Source organism: Canis lupus, chromosome 9 (assembly GCF_011100685.1).
Source record: "Canis lupus familiaris isolate Mischka breed German Shepherd chromosome 9, alternate assembly UU_Cfam_GSD_1.0, whole genome shotgun sequence".
NCBI classification, from domain to species: domain Eukaryota; kingdom Metazoa; phylum Chordata; class Mammalia; order Carnivora; family Canidae; genus Canis; species Canis lupus.
Window position 1 is genome coordinate 34,877,007 of NC_049230.1, and position 16,857 is coordinate 34,893,863.

A 16,857-nucleotide genomic window follows, 5' to 3' on the forward strand; every position below is an offset into this window, starting at 1 on the left:
TTAACGTTTACCAATTTATTATAAAGGATACAGATGAGTAGCCAGATGAAGAGGTACATGAGGTGAGGTCTAGAAAGGTTGAAGCACAGGAGTATCTGTTCCCGTGGAACTGGAGTATACCACCCTGCAGCATGTAGATACATTCACCAACCTAGAAACTCTGAACTCCATCTGTTTGGGGGTTTATGCAGGCTTTATTAACATAGGCATGGTTGATTAAATGACCACTGGCAATTAATTGAACCTTGAGCCCCTTCCTGGAGGTTGGGGGCGGGGGGGGGGGGGTGCTGAAAGAACCAACCCTCTAATCACATGGTTGATCCCTTGGCAACCAGCCACCATCCTTAGGTTACCCAGAGGCTGTGCAAAAGTCACTAATTAACATATACTCAGGTGTGGTTGACGAGACTTGTTATGAATAAATAATTTTCACCTGGAGCTATTTCAGGAATTAGAACAAAAGATGCATGTATGGCTCTTCTTGCTCAGGAAATTCCAAGAGTTTTAGGAGCTATGTGCCAGGAAAAGAGATAAAGACCAAATATATGTTTCTTATTATAAATCACAACATCCCACACACCCATATATTGAGCTGCTGGATAAACATATCAATATGAGTATCTCAAAGGCAACAAACTTGTGATCTTTCCTCCCGATCTCGTTGCTTTTCCAGTGTTGCCATTATCAGTGGAAGGTACCATAATCTAAATTTGGACTAATCCTGGGACACTTAGGTGGCTCAGCGGTTGAATGTCTGCCTTGGGCTCAGGTTGTGATCCTGGGGTCCTGAGATTGAGTCCCACATTGGGCTTCCTGCAGGAGCTTCTTCCTCTGCCTATGTCTCTGCCTCTCTCTCTCCCTGTCTCTTATGAATAAATTTTAAAAATTTTAATAAGTAAATAAATAAATAAATTTCTCCTAATCCTATAATCAGTATCATCTATGAACCTTTTCCTCCCTTCCCTGTCATATCTAATCTTTTTTTTTAAGATTTTATTTATTTATTCATGAGAGACACACAGAGAGAGGCAGAGACACAGACAGAGGGAGAAACAGGCTTCCATGCAGGGAGCCTGATGTGGGACTCGATCCCAGGTCTCCAGGATCACACCCCGGTGCTAAGATGGCGCTAAACCACTGAGCCACATGGGCTGCCTGTCCTATTTAATCCTACATTTCATTTTAAATTTTATTTTTTTTTTATTTTTTAAAAGATTTTATTTATTTATACATAGAGATACAGAGAGAGAGAGAGAGAGAGGCAGAGACACAGGCAGAGGGAGAAGCAGGCTCCATGCAGGGAGCCCAACATGGGACTCAATCCAGGGTCTCCAGGATCACGCCCTGGGCTGCAGGCAGTGCTAAACCGCTGCGCCACCGGGGCTGCCCTCATTTTAAATTTTAAATATCTTTATAACTTGCTCACTTTTCTTTCTCTACAGTATAATTTTTCAAAAAGGTAAAATCATGACTCAATGTAAATAGTGAAAATCTATCAAGGAGTTTATTCTATTTGATTAACGAGTATGATGTTAGGCTGATTCAGAGAACATTTAAGGAACTGTGTAAACTTATAGGCCATTTAATTAAAGGAATATGACAGTTGAGTTCAATAAAGTGCATTTTCCTGCTTAATATTTGGCTGGGCCTTTGTCTTCACGCAAAGTATATAAATAAAACTAATGTGTACATTTTAAATAATAAAAATGACATTGACATATCCGCCACCAACTTAAGAAATAGAACATTACTCTTACATTAGAAGAACTCATGTACCCCTTCACAATCATATCCTTCCATCCCAAGGGATAATATGTTTTGCATTTTTAGAAGTAGTGTATATATGTGTGTGTATGTTAAATAATAAATAATATAGTTCTGAACTTCATATGAAAAATTATTTATGTTTATAATTATTTATTTATATATTAGTGAGGGCATATGTGAGCAGGGGGAGAGGGGCAGAGGAGAGAGGGAGAGAGAATCTCAAGCAGACTGCCTGTTAAACGTGGAGTTAGATGTCGGGCTCAGGCTCACAACTCTTGAGATCATGACCTGAGCTGAAATCAAGATCTTGTCAGACACTTAACTGCCCCAGTAATTTGCTTTTAAAACTCAATATCTGGAGATTTATGTTCATCCTTGTTGATACATGTGTTATTAATTTATTCATTTACACTATTATTTAGTATTTGTTTTTGTGCATGCGTGGGTTTATTTTATTCAACATTTAAAATGGTGGTAAAAAACATATAATGTACAATTTACTGTTTAACTACTTTTAAAGTATACAATTCCATGTCATTAAGTACATTTACAATATTGTACAACCATCATTACTATTTTCAAAATACTTTTATCCCAAATCTACAAACTCTGTACCCATTAAACTATAACTCTTCATTTTCTCCTCTCCCCAGGCCTTGGCAACTCCTACTTACTTTGTTTGTGAATTTGTCTATTCTGGGTATCTCATAAAAATGGAATCATAATATATTTGTCCTTTTGCATCTGCCTTATTGCACTTATCCTGTTTTCAGGATTTATCTACATTGTAACATGTATCACAATTCCATTCCTTTTTATGGCTGAATATTACATTGCATGTATCTTCCACCTGACAGCTATTGTGAGTAATGCTGCCATGAACATAGATGTAAAACTATCCATTTGAGTGTTTGCCTTCACATTTTGGTGATAGGCTCATGAGTGGAATTGTTGAAGTATATGTAATTTTGTTTTATAAACTTTTTGAGGAACTGCCAGATTTTTCTACAGTGGTTGTACCACTTTACATTCCCACCAGCAGTGTACAGAGTTAACAGTTTCTCTACATCTTTGCCAACACCTTTTTCTGAGGTTTTGTGTTCATTGATTGGTTCGTTTGTTTTGTAGTAGCCATCCTAATGGATGTGAGATGGTGTCTCGTTCTGATTTGCGTTTCCCTAATGATTAGTGAAGTTGTCCTTTTTTCATGTTTATTTGTCCTCTGTGTATCTTTGAAGAAATGTCTATTCAAGTTTTTTGTCCACTTTTCAAATTGGATTGTTTTTGTATTGTAGGAGTTCTTTATATTGTCTGGTTATTAGTTTCCTATCAGATAAATGAATTGCAAATATTTTCTCCTGTTCATGGATTATCTTTTCACTTACTTGATGGTATCTTTTGATGCACAAAAGTTTTTAAATTTAGATGAAGTTCAGTTCATCTATATTCTGCTGTTACCTATGCTTTTGATGTCATATCTAAAAAAATTGTTAAATCCAGTATATGAAGATTTTGACCTGTGTTTTCATCTAATAGTTTTATAGTTTTAGGTCTTACATTTAGGTTTTTGTAATTTTGAGTTATTTTGTACATGGTATGGGCAAGTCCTAACTTCATTTTTTGTATGTGGATATCCCCTTTCCCAACATCATTTGTTGAACAGACTGTCCATTCCCCATTGAATGGTCTTAGTATCCAGATTGAAAATCAGTTGACTGTATATGCAAGGGCTTATTTCTGGGCTCCCTTTTCTATTCCATTGGTTTATATATCTGTCCTTAAGCCAGTATTGCACTATTTGATTGCTGTTGCTTTGTATTAAGTTTTGAAATTAGGAAATGTTTTGTTTTGTTTTTCCAAGATTGTTTGTCTCTCTGAAGCTCCTTCTGATTCCATATGAATTTTAGAATGGGTTTTTCTCTTTCTGGAAAAAAAATAATTGGAATTTTGGTAGGGATTGCACTGAATATAAATTACCTTTTTTATTTTTATTTTTTAAAGATTTTACTTATTTATTCATTAGAGACACAGAGAGAGAGAAGGAGAAAGGCAGAGACACAGGCAGAGGGAGAAGCAGGCTCCATGCAGGGAGCCCGACATGGGCCTTGATCCTGGGTCTCCAGGATCATGCCCTGGGCCGAAGGTAGGCACTAAACCGCTGAGCCACCCGAGCTGCCCCGTATAAATTACTTTGGAGGCAGTAATTGTCATGTTAACAATAGTAAGTCTTCCAATCCATGAATATGGCATATTTTCTCATTTATTTATATTTCTTTAATTTCTTTCAGCAGTGTTTTGTGGTTTTCAGTATACAAGTCTTTGGTTAAATTTATTCCTGAGTGTTTTATTCTTTTTGATGTTAATATGTATGTGTTGCTGAAGTGAGAACTCTTTTTGATGCTACTGTGAATGGAATTGTTTTCATTTCCTTTTATAGTTGTTTATTGTTAGCATATAAAAATGAAACAAATTTTTGGATGTTGATTTTATATCGTGCAACTTTGCTGATTTCATTTATTAGCTTTAACAGGGTTTTTTGGAGGGGGGAGTTGATGTGTATTCTTTGGGGTTTTCTAGATGTAAGATCATGTCAGCTGTGAACAGAGATAGTTTTACTTCTTTTTTTCCAATTTAAATACCATTTATTTATATTTATTTATTTATTTATTTATTTATTTATTTATTTATTTATTTATTTTTGCCTAATTGTTCTGTTTAATTGAAGTGGCAAAGTCAGGCATTCTTATCTTGTTTTCTGCTTTTGGGGGAAGCTTTGAGTTGTTCACTATTTGAGTTTGATGTTAGGTGTGAGCTTTTCATAAAAGATCTTTAATATGTTTGGGAAATTTTCTCCCATTCCTAATTTGAGAGTTTTTATCATGAAAATGTGTTAAATTTTGTCAAATGCTTTCCTACCTCAATTGAGATGATCATGTGGCTTTTTTCCCTCCATTCCACCAATGTAATATATTACATTGATAGATTTTTTTTTATGTGTTGAACAAACCTTCTGTTGTAGGGGTAAATCCCAATTGGTCATGATATATAATACTTTTACACTTTTTAAGAATTTAAAATATTTATTTATTTGAGAGAGAGAGAGAATGAGAAAAAAAGCAAAAGCAGGGAGGAGAAGCAGACTCCCCAATGAGCAGGGATCCTGACATGGGGCTTACTCTCAGGACTCTGGGATCATAACCTGAGCTGAAGGCAGACGCTTAACCAACTGAGTCACCTAGGCACCCTTATACTTTTAGTATGTTGCTGAATTTTTTTAAAGATTTTATTTATTTATTCACGAGAGAGACAGAGAGAGGCAGAGACACAGGCAGACGGAGAAGCAGGCTCCATGCAGGGAGCCCTATGTGAGGCTTGATCCTGGGGCCCCAGGATCATACCCTGGGCTGAAGGTGGCACTAAACCACTGAGCCACCCAGGCTGCCCCAATATGTTGCTGAAGTTTGTTTGCTAGTATTGAGGATTTTTGCATCAATATTTATAAGGGATATTTGTAGCTTTCTTTGCTTGTGGTATCTTTGTCTGCCTTTGGTATAAAGTAATGCTAGCCAATAGAATGAGTTAGGAAGTGTTCTCTTCAGTTTTGGGGAGATTGAGGAAGATTGATATTAATTCTTTTTTTATATTAATTCTTTAAATGTTTGATGGAATTCACCAGTGAAGATATCTGATCCAGAGCTTTTTTTGTTGTAGGATTTTGATTATTGATTCAATCTCCTTATTTGTTAAGGTCTATTTAGATTTTCTTTTTCTTCATGATTCAGTTTTCATAGATTATGTTTCTAAGAATTTATTCTTTACATCCACATTATCTAATTTAGTGGTATACATTGGTTCATAGTATTGTCTTATAATCTTTTTATTTCTTTTAAAGTTGATAGTATGTCTCCACTTTTGTGATTTTAATCATTGAATCTTCTTTTTTTCTTAGTCTACCAAAGATTTGTCAATTTTGTTGATCTTCAAAGAACCAACTCTCATTTTTCTATTTTTTTTCTATTCTCTAGTTCATTTATTTAGCTCTACCTTTTATTTCTTCTTTCCTTCTGCTAGTTTTTGGTTTAATTTGCTATTTTCTAGTTTCTTAAGTTGTATAGTTAAGATTAATCTGAACTTTTCTTTTTGATTATGCATTTACAGCTATAAATATCTTTTGTAGTACTTTTTCACTGTATATCATAAGTTTTAATATGTGTGTATTTTTGTTTTCATGTGTCTGAAGATTTTTTTTCTAATTTCTTTTGTGATTTCTAGTTTGATCTACTGGTTGTTTAAGACTGTATTATTCAGTCTCCACCTGTGTGTGTATTTTTCAATTTTCCTTATGTTATTGATTTCTAGTTTCATTTCCTGATTGTCAGAAAAACTACTCAATCCCTTTAAAATTTATTATGACTTATATTGTGACCTAACCTATGGTCTACCATAGAGAATGTTCCATGTGTACTTGAGAAGACAGTGTATTTATTTTGTTGAGTGGGGTGTTTTTTATGTGTGTGTGTGTGTGTGTGTGTGTGTGTGTGTGTTGGGTCAGTTCATTTATAGTGTTTTTCTTTTTTTCAAAAAGATTGATTGATTTTAGAGAGATTGAAAGCATGCATTGGGGAGTGGCAGAGGGAAAAGGAGAGCGAGAATTCCAAGCGGACTCCCCTCTGAGTACAGAGCCCAGTGTAGGGCTCTGTCTCTCTAGCCTGGGAGCATGACCTGAACCGAACTTAGGAATCAGATCCTTAACCAACTGACCACCTGAGTGCTCTCACAGTGTTTCTCAAATCCTTTTTTTCCTATTGAACTTCTGTATGGTTGTTTTGTTCATTATTGAAATTGGAGTATTAAAACTTACTGTTATTGTAGAACTGTTTATATTTCTATTTTATTCTGTTTTTCTTTCATGTGTTTTAGAGCTCTGTTCTTAGGCGTTTATGTGTTTATAATCACATCTTCATGAGTTGGCACTTTTCTCAATATATTATATCTTGGTCTCTAACAGTTCTTCACCGAGAATTCTTTTTTTTTTTTGTTTTGTGTTGCTGTCTAGCATTTTTATTTCAACTTGAAAGACTCTCTTTAACACTTCTTATGAAGCAGGTCTAGGGGCACCAAACTTCCTCAGTTTTTCTTATTCTTAGGGAAATCTTTATCTCACCTTCATTTTTTTACTGAATATTATGGTTTTGGCTGATATTTTTTTTCTTTTAGCACTTCATGTATATCATTTTAGCACCTGCAAGATTTCTGCTGAGAAATTCACTCATAGGTTTATGGGGGTTCTGCTTTGTTTTTGCTTTCAAAAATCTCTCTTTTTTTTAAAAGATTTTATTTATTCATTAGAGACATAAGCAGAGGGATAAGCAGGCTCCCTGTGGGGAACCTGATGCAGGACTTGATCCTAGGACCCTGGGATCATGACCTGAGCCAAAGGCAGACACTCAATTCCTCAGCCACCCAGGTGCCACTGTCTCTGACTTTTGACACATTTATTAATAATGTATCTCAATGTGATCTTCTTTGATTTCATCCTATTTGCTGTTTGGCTTCTTGAAGCTGGATGTCTGTTTTCTACCCCTACTCCTGATTTGGAAAGTTTTTGCCTTCTCACTTTTTTCTCCTTCTGAGAGTCTCATATGTATATACTTGTGTACTTGATGGTATCCTATAAGTACTCTCTGCTTTATTCACTCTTTTTCATTCTTTTTCCTTTTTACTTCTTTGGATAATTTTTAATGACCTGTCTTGAAGTTCATGGATTCTTTATCTTGATCAGGTCTGCTGTTGAAACTCTTCAGTGAATTTTTCAGTTCAGTTATTGTTTTCTTCAGCTCCAAAATTTCTGTTTGGTTCTCTTTTATATTTTCTATCTCTTTTCAAATTCTTCTATGTATCACTTTCCTGAGCTCGCTGAATATCTTTGTGATGGTTATTTTGAATTCTTTGGCAGGTAATTCATGTACCATTTTTTTTTAAAAAAAATATTTATTTATTTGAGAGAGAAAGTGAGAGAGAGCATAGGGGGAGAGTGAGAAGGAGAAGCAGATGCCCCCCTGAGCAGAGAGCCTGATTCAGGGCTTGATCCCAGGACCCTGTGGTCATGACCTGAGCTGAAGGCTGACGTTTAGCCAGCTGAGCCATCCAAGTGCCCCTCTTCTATTTCTTTATAGTTGGTTCCTGGAGTTTATTTTGTTCCTTTTTACCTACTCATATTTAAAAAACTGTCTCTTATGGACTGGCTTTGTCCCGCAGATTCTGGGGACCTCCAAACATTTCCCGTGAATGTATTTTCTCTAGACTCATGTGTAAATTCCTAATTAGAGGGATTTTTCCTTTTTTTTTTTTTTTTTTTTAAGAGCTCATAATCACTTGCTCCCTCTGAGTTTTGTCTGTGGTACTACAGTTCTCTGGAGTGCTATAAGCTATCCAGCTTTCTTTTGTTTTCAGCAGCCCCCAGGCCTTTAGAGTATGTCAGGTCCCATTAACGCTCTGAGTCAGGCAAGACAGAAACCAGTCCCTTAGAGCAGTGCCAACTGGAATGTTGTACAACATAGTCCATTATTCTCTTCTCCCCATCCAGGGTAGAGACTACCAAACTATATTGGTTTGTCTGCTATACTGTGAGTCCTCTGCAGTGGCACCAAGCTACCTAGCTGTCTTTTGTTCTCAGTGGCCCCCTGGCATCTAGGGTATGCTGGCTCTTGTCAGTGCTCTGAGACAAGTGACACAGAAACCACCAGTCCTCCAGTCAGCTTCCTGAAAAAGTGCAACATTGAATATACAGTTCAACAGTTTCCATTCCCTGGAGAAATTGGGAATTGGAGGTTTTCTCCCCCTAATTAAGACCTGAGCCAGGGTGAGAGACGATGGTTAGTGAATGTATTCTAGTCTAAACTTTAGCCTTTGTGCTCAGCGGCCCCCATCTCAGGACTATTTCCTGTCAGTACTTAGATTTAGGCAAGACAGAAACCAGTCCCCTGGGTAGCTCCCCTAATAGTCAGTACGTTGAATGTATGTTTCAGTCTTCCCTGTCCCTCCTCAGGGAAAAGCCAGGAGTTGGAAGTTTTCCCTGAGTCACACCATGCTGAGCGGAGGAGGGAGACTAAGGCAAATGGTGCCACGAATTTTCCCCTTCTATGCAGCTGGTTTCATACTCTTCTAGGGGCAAGAGCCTCTTAACTATTTTCCAGATTTCTCACAAAAGTAATTGGTCCATGTATTGTTGAATCAATGTTTCCATGAGGGCAAGGAGGGTTTGTTGATGAACACTTACTGAATTTTTAAAATGGAGATGTGAGCAGATGGTGTGGTAAAATTTGTGTTTTGAAAATATTCTCTGGCTAAAATGTAAAGACCTAAGAGTGATAAAAAAAGAAGCAGGAAATCCAGTTAAAGATTATTGGAGTAGTTTTTCAAGAGATTTTAATGGCTTGGACTGGGGTGGTGGCTTTGGATATAGAGAGATAGAAGACAAAAATTAAGAAGGTTGGTAATGGGTTATACATGGAGAATGAAGGGAAGAGGGAATTGTTAAGGATGACTCAGTGTTCTAGCAAAGGCAGCTCAGTGAATGGTGATATCCTTTATTGAAATAACAAACACTGAAATGTTATAAATTTAGTCTCATATGAAACATTTCAAGTGTCTCATATGAGACATTTCAGGTACCTTTGAGATACCTAACTGGTGAATTTGACCACACTTAGGAATATAACACATAAAGGAGCAACTGGGGCTGTAGATACAAATTTTGGAGTTTCAGGCCATATTTATTCTGCATCTTTAGGAATGTAATATTCTCTCACTAGAATGTAAGTGCCATGAAGGTAGGTTATCTTTTCTGTGGTGTTCCCTGCTTTATCCTTAGATGCTTGATGTTTCTGGCACATTGTACAAGCTAAATATGTTTATTGTTGTTGTTTCTTTTCTTATCTTCACCCTCCATCCCCACTGCCCTAGTATTACTAAAAACATTCAAAAGAAATCCATCTTACTCCATTTCCACAATCATTATGTAATATATTTCATACTTACATAAGAGCACATGTAATATATATATGTGAGTTATGGAATATATTAATAAAATGAAAACATCAAAACTGTCATTTAAGAACTAAATATTACTTTTAAAGCTATGTGGATGCCTCTTGTCAATCCCATCCCTTTACCTATTCCCATAGTGTTAATCAATGTCCTGAAGTTTGTGATTACCGTTCTTTTTTTTTTTTTTAATTTTATTTATTTATTCATGACAGACACAGAGAGAGAGAGGGGGGGGGCAGAGACACAGGCAGATGGAGAAGCAGGCTCCATGCAGGGAGCCTGACGTGGGACTCGATCCCAGGTCTCCAGGATCACACCCCAGGCTGAAGGCGGCGCTAAACCGCTGGGCCACCGGGGCTGCCCTACTGTTCATTTTTTAAAAGTGGCTTTACCACATAGATACATATTCCCTGGGATCCCTGGGTGGCACAGCGGTTCGGCGCCTGCCTTTGGCCCAGGGCGCGATCCTGGAGATCCGGGATCGAATCCCACGTCGGGCTCCCGGTGCATGGAGCCTGCTTCTCCCTCTGCCTATGTCTCTGCCTATCTCTGTGTGTGTGTGTGTGTGACTATCATAAATAAATAAAAATTTTTTAAAAATTTTTTTAAAGATACATATTCCCTAATAAATATATACTTCTAAACAATGTTTCTTAATTTTGTCCCTAATAAATATATACTTCTAAACAATGTTTCTTAATTTTGTTTTTTTTAAGTTTTTTAAAAAATGGCAGGATATTATATATAATTTTCTGCCACATGCTTTTTTCCCTAATCCATGGTAGAAGTGCCAATTATTTTTATTGCTTATTATAATCCATTGTATGACCATGAGATAGTTTACATATTACTGTTCGTAAATATTTCTGGTTATTTCTAATGTTTTTGTTTTTATGTTCTGCTGTTAAAGTAATGTTGCTATTGACATTTTTGTAGAAATTGAGAAGCTGATTTTAAAATTTATATGGAAAAGACTTAGCATAGCCAAGATGTTTTTAAGTAATTTTTTTCCCATTTTATTCCCTCTTTTTTTTTTTAAGATTTTATTTGTTTGGGAGAGAGAGAGCACAAGCAGGGAGGAGAGAGAGTAAAGCGAGCTCCCCCTTGAGTAGAGAGCCCAAAACAAGGCTTGATACCAGGGCTCAGGATCATGATCTGAACTAAAGGCAATGCTTAACTGACTGAGCCACCCAGGTGCCACATTTTGTTTCCCTCTTGAAACCTAGAAATTGTTCCCAAAAAAATTGGAAAATTTTTTATTTCTATGTAGATAATTTTTTTTAGTATAGAAGGACTTTCTGTTAATATGCATTTCCAGTGAATCTGTATAATTCCAGATTTTAAAAAATTGATATATTCTTTGTGACTTAACATACATAGTTTCATGTTTGAAAAAATCCTCTATTTTCAGGCAGCATCAGCATCAAGTTCTCTATGAGAACAAGGTTGATGATTCTTTTTTTCCTCTTTTCTTTTCTTTTCTTTTCTTTTCTCTTTTCTCTTTTCTCTTTTCTTTTCTTTTCTTTTCTTTTCTTTTCTTTTCCTTTCTTTCTTTCTTTCTTTCTTTCTTTCTTTCTTTCTTTCTTTCTTTCTTTCTTTCTTTCTTTCTTTCTTTCTTTTTCTTTTCTTTCTTTCTGCAAGAGAGAGCTCAATGGAAGGGCAGTTGGAGGAGGAGAGAAAATCTTGAGCTGGGGCTTCATCCCATGACCTGGAACACCTGTCCCAAGCCAAAATCAAGAGTCAGACATTTAACTGACTGAACCACCCAGTTACCCTAGAGCAAGGCTGATGATTCTTATAAACTTCAGTCTTCTGTATCCTTACTAATTTTGTCTGACGCAACTGTAGATAGAGATAAGATATATAAGAGAGAGGTACATCAAGATCCTCTATAGTATTTAGGGAATTGATAAGTTTTTCCTTATATTTCTTGTCAGCTTTTCTTTTATATATCTTGAAACTGTGTTTAAAGTGCGTAAAGATTCATGACTTTTTAGTGGATGCACTTTTTAAGTATATGGAATATATATCTGTTTCTTATGAAACTTTTTGCTTTGAAGTCCATTTTTTATGACTGTTATACCTGATTTCTTTTGGTATATGCCTTGCATTTCTTTTTCCATATATTCATTTTAAGATTTCTGTATGGCTTAATTTTAGGTGTTTCTATTGGTCAACATATAGATGATTTTTTTCTTTTTCTCTCCACCTCTTCCTTCCCTGCCTACCTCTCTTTCTTTTTTCCAAACAATATGAGTGTCTCAGTCTTAATAAATGAGTTAAATTCATTTGTATTTGCTTTAATTCTGGGCATATTTGGACTTATTTTCTACTTATTTTCTCATTTTTCCCCATAGTTGTTTGGAAGTTCTGTATCCCATTTATCATTTTCTCAATATAACATCTTTATTGTGATAAAATTTGCATATGCTCACTCATTTAAAATATAAGTTCAGTGGTTTTTATTCAATTCACAAAGTTCTGCAACTATATTTGAACATTTTTATCACTCCATACACATTAGTAATCACTCCCCATTTTCCCCCAGACTTTCTTCCTTCCCCAGCCCTAGACAACTTATAATTTCCTTTATGTCTCTATGCATTAGCCTATTCTGGGACTTAAAATAAATGGAATTATACAATATGTGATCTTTCGTGTCGGACTAATCCCCTGTACAGTCAGAACTCTGTAACTTTTGGCTCCCCCAAAACTTAACTACTAATAACCTACTGTTTGCCAGAAGCCTTATTGTTATCAATGTTATCATAAACAGTTGATTAACACGTTTTATATGTTATATGTATTTTATACTATATACTTTTTTTAAATTTATTTTTATTGGTGTTCAATTTGCCAACATATAGAATAATACCCAGTACTCATCCCATCAAGTGCCCCCCTCAGTACCCGTCACCCAGTCACCCCCACCCCGCACCCACCTCCCTTTCTACCACCCCTTGTTCGTTTCCCAGAGTTAGGAGTCTCTCATGTTCTCTCTCCCTTTCTGATATTTATACTATATACTTAACAATAAGCTAGAGAAAATCATAAAGAGGAGGAAATGCATACGTGGCATTGTACTGTATTAAAATCTGTTTATAAGTGGACCACACAGTTAAAACCTGTGTTGCTCAAGGGTCAACTGTATATTGTTTTCAAGGTTCATCCATGTTATGACATGTGTCAGTACTTCATTTTTATGGCTGAATAATATTCCACTGCACAAATATACCATGTTTTATTTATCTATTAATCAATTGGAAAATATTTGGGTTGTTTCTACTTAGGGATATTATGAATAATGCTGCTATGAACATCTATGCACAAGTTTTTGTTTAGACATGTTTTCATTTCTCTTGGGTATTTAATTATGAGTGTAATTGCTGGGCCATGTGGTAGCTCTATGTTTAACCTTTTGAAGAACTGCCTGACTTCTTTCCAAGGCACCTGCACCATTTTATATTTTCACTGCAGTGTATGAGAGTTCCAATTCTCCATATTCTTGCCAACATTTATTAAAAATAGATACAAATGAAGAGCGAATTATCCCCCCCCCCAATTTCTGACTAAGAGCTCTTCTAGTTATGATCAATTATTTGTCTCTTATCTGCCTCAGCTTCGCTTGAGTTGCCTAAAATATTTCTCAGGAATTGCTTTATATGGTATGGCAGGGGCACCTGGGTGGCTCAGTTGGTTAAGCAGCCAACTCTTGATTTCAGCTCAGGTCTTGGTTTTGAGATCATGAGTTTAAGCCCTGTGTTGGGCTCCACACTGGCATGGAACCAACTTATAAGTGAATGAATGAATAAATGAATACATGCATGCTATGGTATGTAATGGCAATTTGAAAGGGCAAATAGGTGTTAAACTGCATACAATTTTTCTGGAAAAAATAGTTTAATAACTTCTAAGCTATGATTGGATAACTAAAATGATTCTTTTCAATTAGGGCAAATTTGAATCATTTCTATTTAGGGAAAAAATTCTGTCCTAGTATAAAATTTATATCAACAATAAAGTTTTTCAGCTCTAATGCCAAGCTAGGAAAAAAATAACCTGTCTTTGTCCCACCTTTCTCCTTTTTTTCTATTCTCTGAATTATAATCTTATATATAAATATTACATACTAATGATTCAGTTTTTAAATTTTAATAGAATTAAAGATCTTTACAGCTAAAAGTTCCTTCAGATAGATTAACAAACTTTAACAGCCTTATTTTGTAGATAATTTTTTTAAAAACCTAGTAATATATGACAGTTTGTTTTATATTTGCCATAAAAGTTCCCTGAAGTGACATAATGCACATTGTACTTTTAATTGTAATTTTTATGATTTATTTACAAATCTGTGGCTATTTTCATTGTCCATAAAATTTTTAAGTTCTTAGAATCCAAAAAGTCAATAGATAGGCTGTTTTTTCTTCATTCATTATAACAAATTTTGGAATTTTACATATAAACCTGCTTTGAAAAATTTTAAACTTTTGTTAGATGTTTTCTTTTTTTTTTTTTTTTAATTTATTTATGATAGTCACAGAGAGAGAGAGAGAGGCAGAGACACAGGCAGAGGGAGAAGCAGGCTCCATGCACCGGGAGCCCGACGTGGGATTCGATCCCGGGCCTCCAGGATCGCGCCCTGGGCCAAAGGCAGGCGCCAAACCGCTGCGCCACCCAGGGATCCCTGTTAGATGTTTTCTAAGTCATATATAACTCTTTGATATTCTGAATTCTTTTCTATATAATGGGAGTTTCTTTGGGGCTAAATGTATATTGAACCAATTTCTTTGTTATTTCTCAAACTTGCCTTGTTAAATAGATATTATGGGATATATTTTGGAATTACCAACTTAATGATTTTCCTCAAGTAAAGTGAGAGGTGTTCCTCCAGATTTTAAATGTTAAAAACCTATTGTTCTGACAATTATTATCTCACGATCAAAGAATCATATATGAACTGCTATCTGTGTTTTCAGATGACAGAAAACAGTGTATCATTGGATTAAATTCTATTAAGTATTAACAATTTTACAAATTCACAACACATTTTACATTGTTTAAATCCTAAGGATATTTATACCCTCTTCTAAACTGGTTATTCAGTAGAGAAATTTAAAGAGATTAATATATTATTCTGAACATTATCAACTTTATGGTAGTCTTATCTTTTCAATTGAAGACTCAGTTTGACTCTCCCATATACACCATCCCTGAATACTGTTATAGGGTTTTCAAACTTCCTAACACTGATGAGAGACTAATTAATAATAGTGCATATTAAAAAGCAAATTTTAATAGCCATCCTTTGAGGCACTCAAGTCATTAATCTAAAAAAGACTTTTAGATTAATGATTACCCTACATGTTTTTTTTTTCCCTAATAACATGATAATAAAGAGAATTTTTCTTTTTATTAGTCAGGCTACCTTGATCGCTGTATAACATACAATGAGATGTGTTACAAATTAGTGATTTTTTTAGTGTTTTAGCTGCTGTAACAAAATACCACAGACTTGGTAGTTTATAAACAACAAAAATTTATTTCTCACACCACTGGAGGCTGGAAGTCCCACGATCAGGTTGGATGACGGCCTTCTTCCTGATTAGTAGCCAGGGTCTTTTGGCTGTGTCTCATATGGTAGAGGGAGCAAGATAGCTCTGTGGGATCCCTTTCATAAGAGCACTCATCTCATTCGTGAAAGCTCTAAACTCATGACCTAATCACTTCCCAAAGGGCACATTTCATGGTACCATCATCTTTGGGGATTAGGAGTTCAACATGTGAATTCTGAGGAGACATAAATATTTACACCATAGGAGTGATAAAAATTTTGTCTTATGATCTTATTAAATTTATTTCTGAAAATAGATAAGGGTGATGGGGCATGTGGGTGGCTCACTTGGTTAAGTGTGGGAATCTTGATTTCAGCTCAGGTCATGATCTCAGTTTCCTGGGATCAGCCTGTCCAGCTCAGCTGGGATTCTGCTGCTTTCTCTCCCACTCTGTCTGCCCAACCCTACCCACACACATGTGCATCCTCTCTCTCTTTCTCTCAAATAAACAAATAACAAATCTTTATAAAAAAATCAAATAGATAAGGGTGAAATTCTGAGGAAATAAACCATCTTATAAAAATTAGTTTCTGTTTTCTAGAGAATTTGGGGTAACGTCCTCTTGCTTACCTACATTATAATAGCTGGTCCACATTGTATAGAACTCTTTGCATAGAACAAGTAGGTAAAACAGGTACATTTAAATCATAAAAATCTCTAGTACTGGCTTTTGTTGTTTCATTTCAGCTCTTAAGAGTTTATTGTTAACTTCTACTTTCTTTGCATTTACTATTTGATTTTCTAGCTTCTTAAAAAGAATACTTCAAGGGATCCCTGGGTGGCTCAGCGGTTTAGCGCCTGCCTTTGGCCCAGGGCGCGATCCTGGAGTCCCGGGATCGAGTCCCAAGTCGGGCTCCCAGCATGGAGCCTGCTTCTCCCTCCTCCTGTGTCTCTGCCTCTCTCTCTCTCTCTCTCTCTCTCTCTCTCTCTCTGTCTCTCGTGGATAGATAAATAAAAACCTTAAAAAAAAAGAATCTTCAATAAAAAAATCTTTAGTTGGGGCTCCTGGGTGCCTCAGTCAATTAAGGGTCTGACTCTTGATCTCAGCTCAGGTCTTGATCTCAGGCTTGTGAGTTCAAGTTCTGCATTGGGCTCCAGGCTGGGCATGGAGCCTACTTTAAAAAAAAAAAAAAGTAAAGAACCTTTAGGTAAGAATATTACGAATTTCACTTAAGGTTTAAAGAGATAACTTGAAATTTATCAACTTTGACAGAAGTCATTTTTTTTTCTGCTTTTGAAACCCCAAGATAGCAATCATAGTAGCAGCAGCAGCAGTAGTAGTAATAGATATGGTAACAGCAGCAGTAGCAGTAAACTTTTATGCTTCTCTTATTATGTGCTAGGCATCATTCAGAGTCATCTAAATCAGTTAATGAATTTAATCCAATAAGAATTCTATGACATACTCTTGTTTTTCTCATTTTATAGA

The 16,857-nt window shown here is 35.8% G+C and overlaps 1 protein-coding gene across 1 annotated transcript in view; it reads left to right on the forward strand.

The window, feature by feature from the left end:
• BRIP1 (BRCA1 interacting protein C-terminal helicase 1) overlaps positions 1-16,857 on the forward strand; it is a 180,355-nt gene that overhangs the window by 108,190 nt on the left and 55,308 nt on the right. The window lies entirely within an intron of this gene.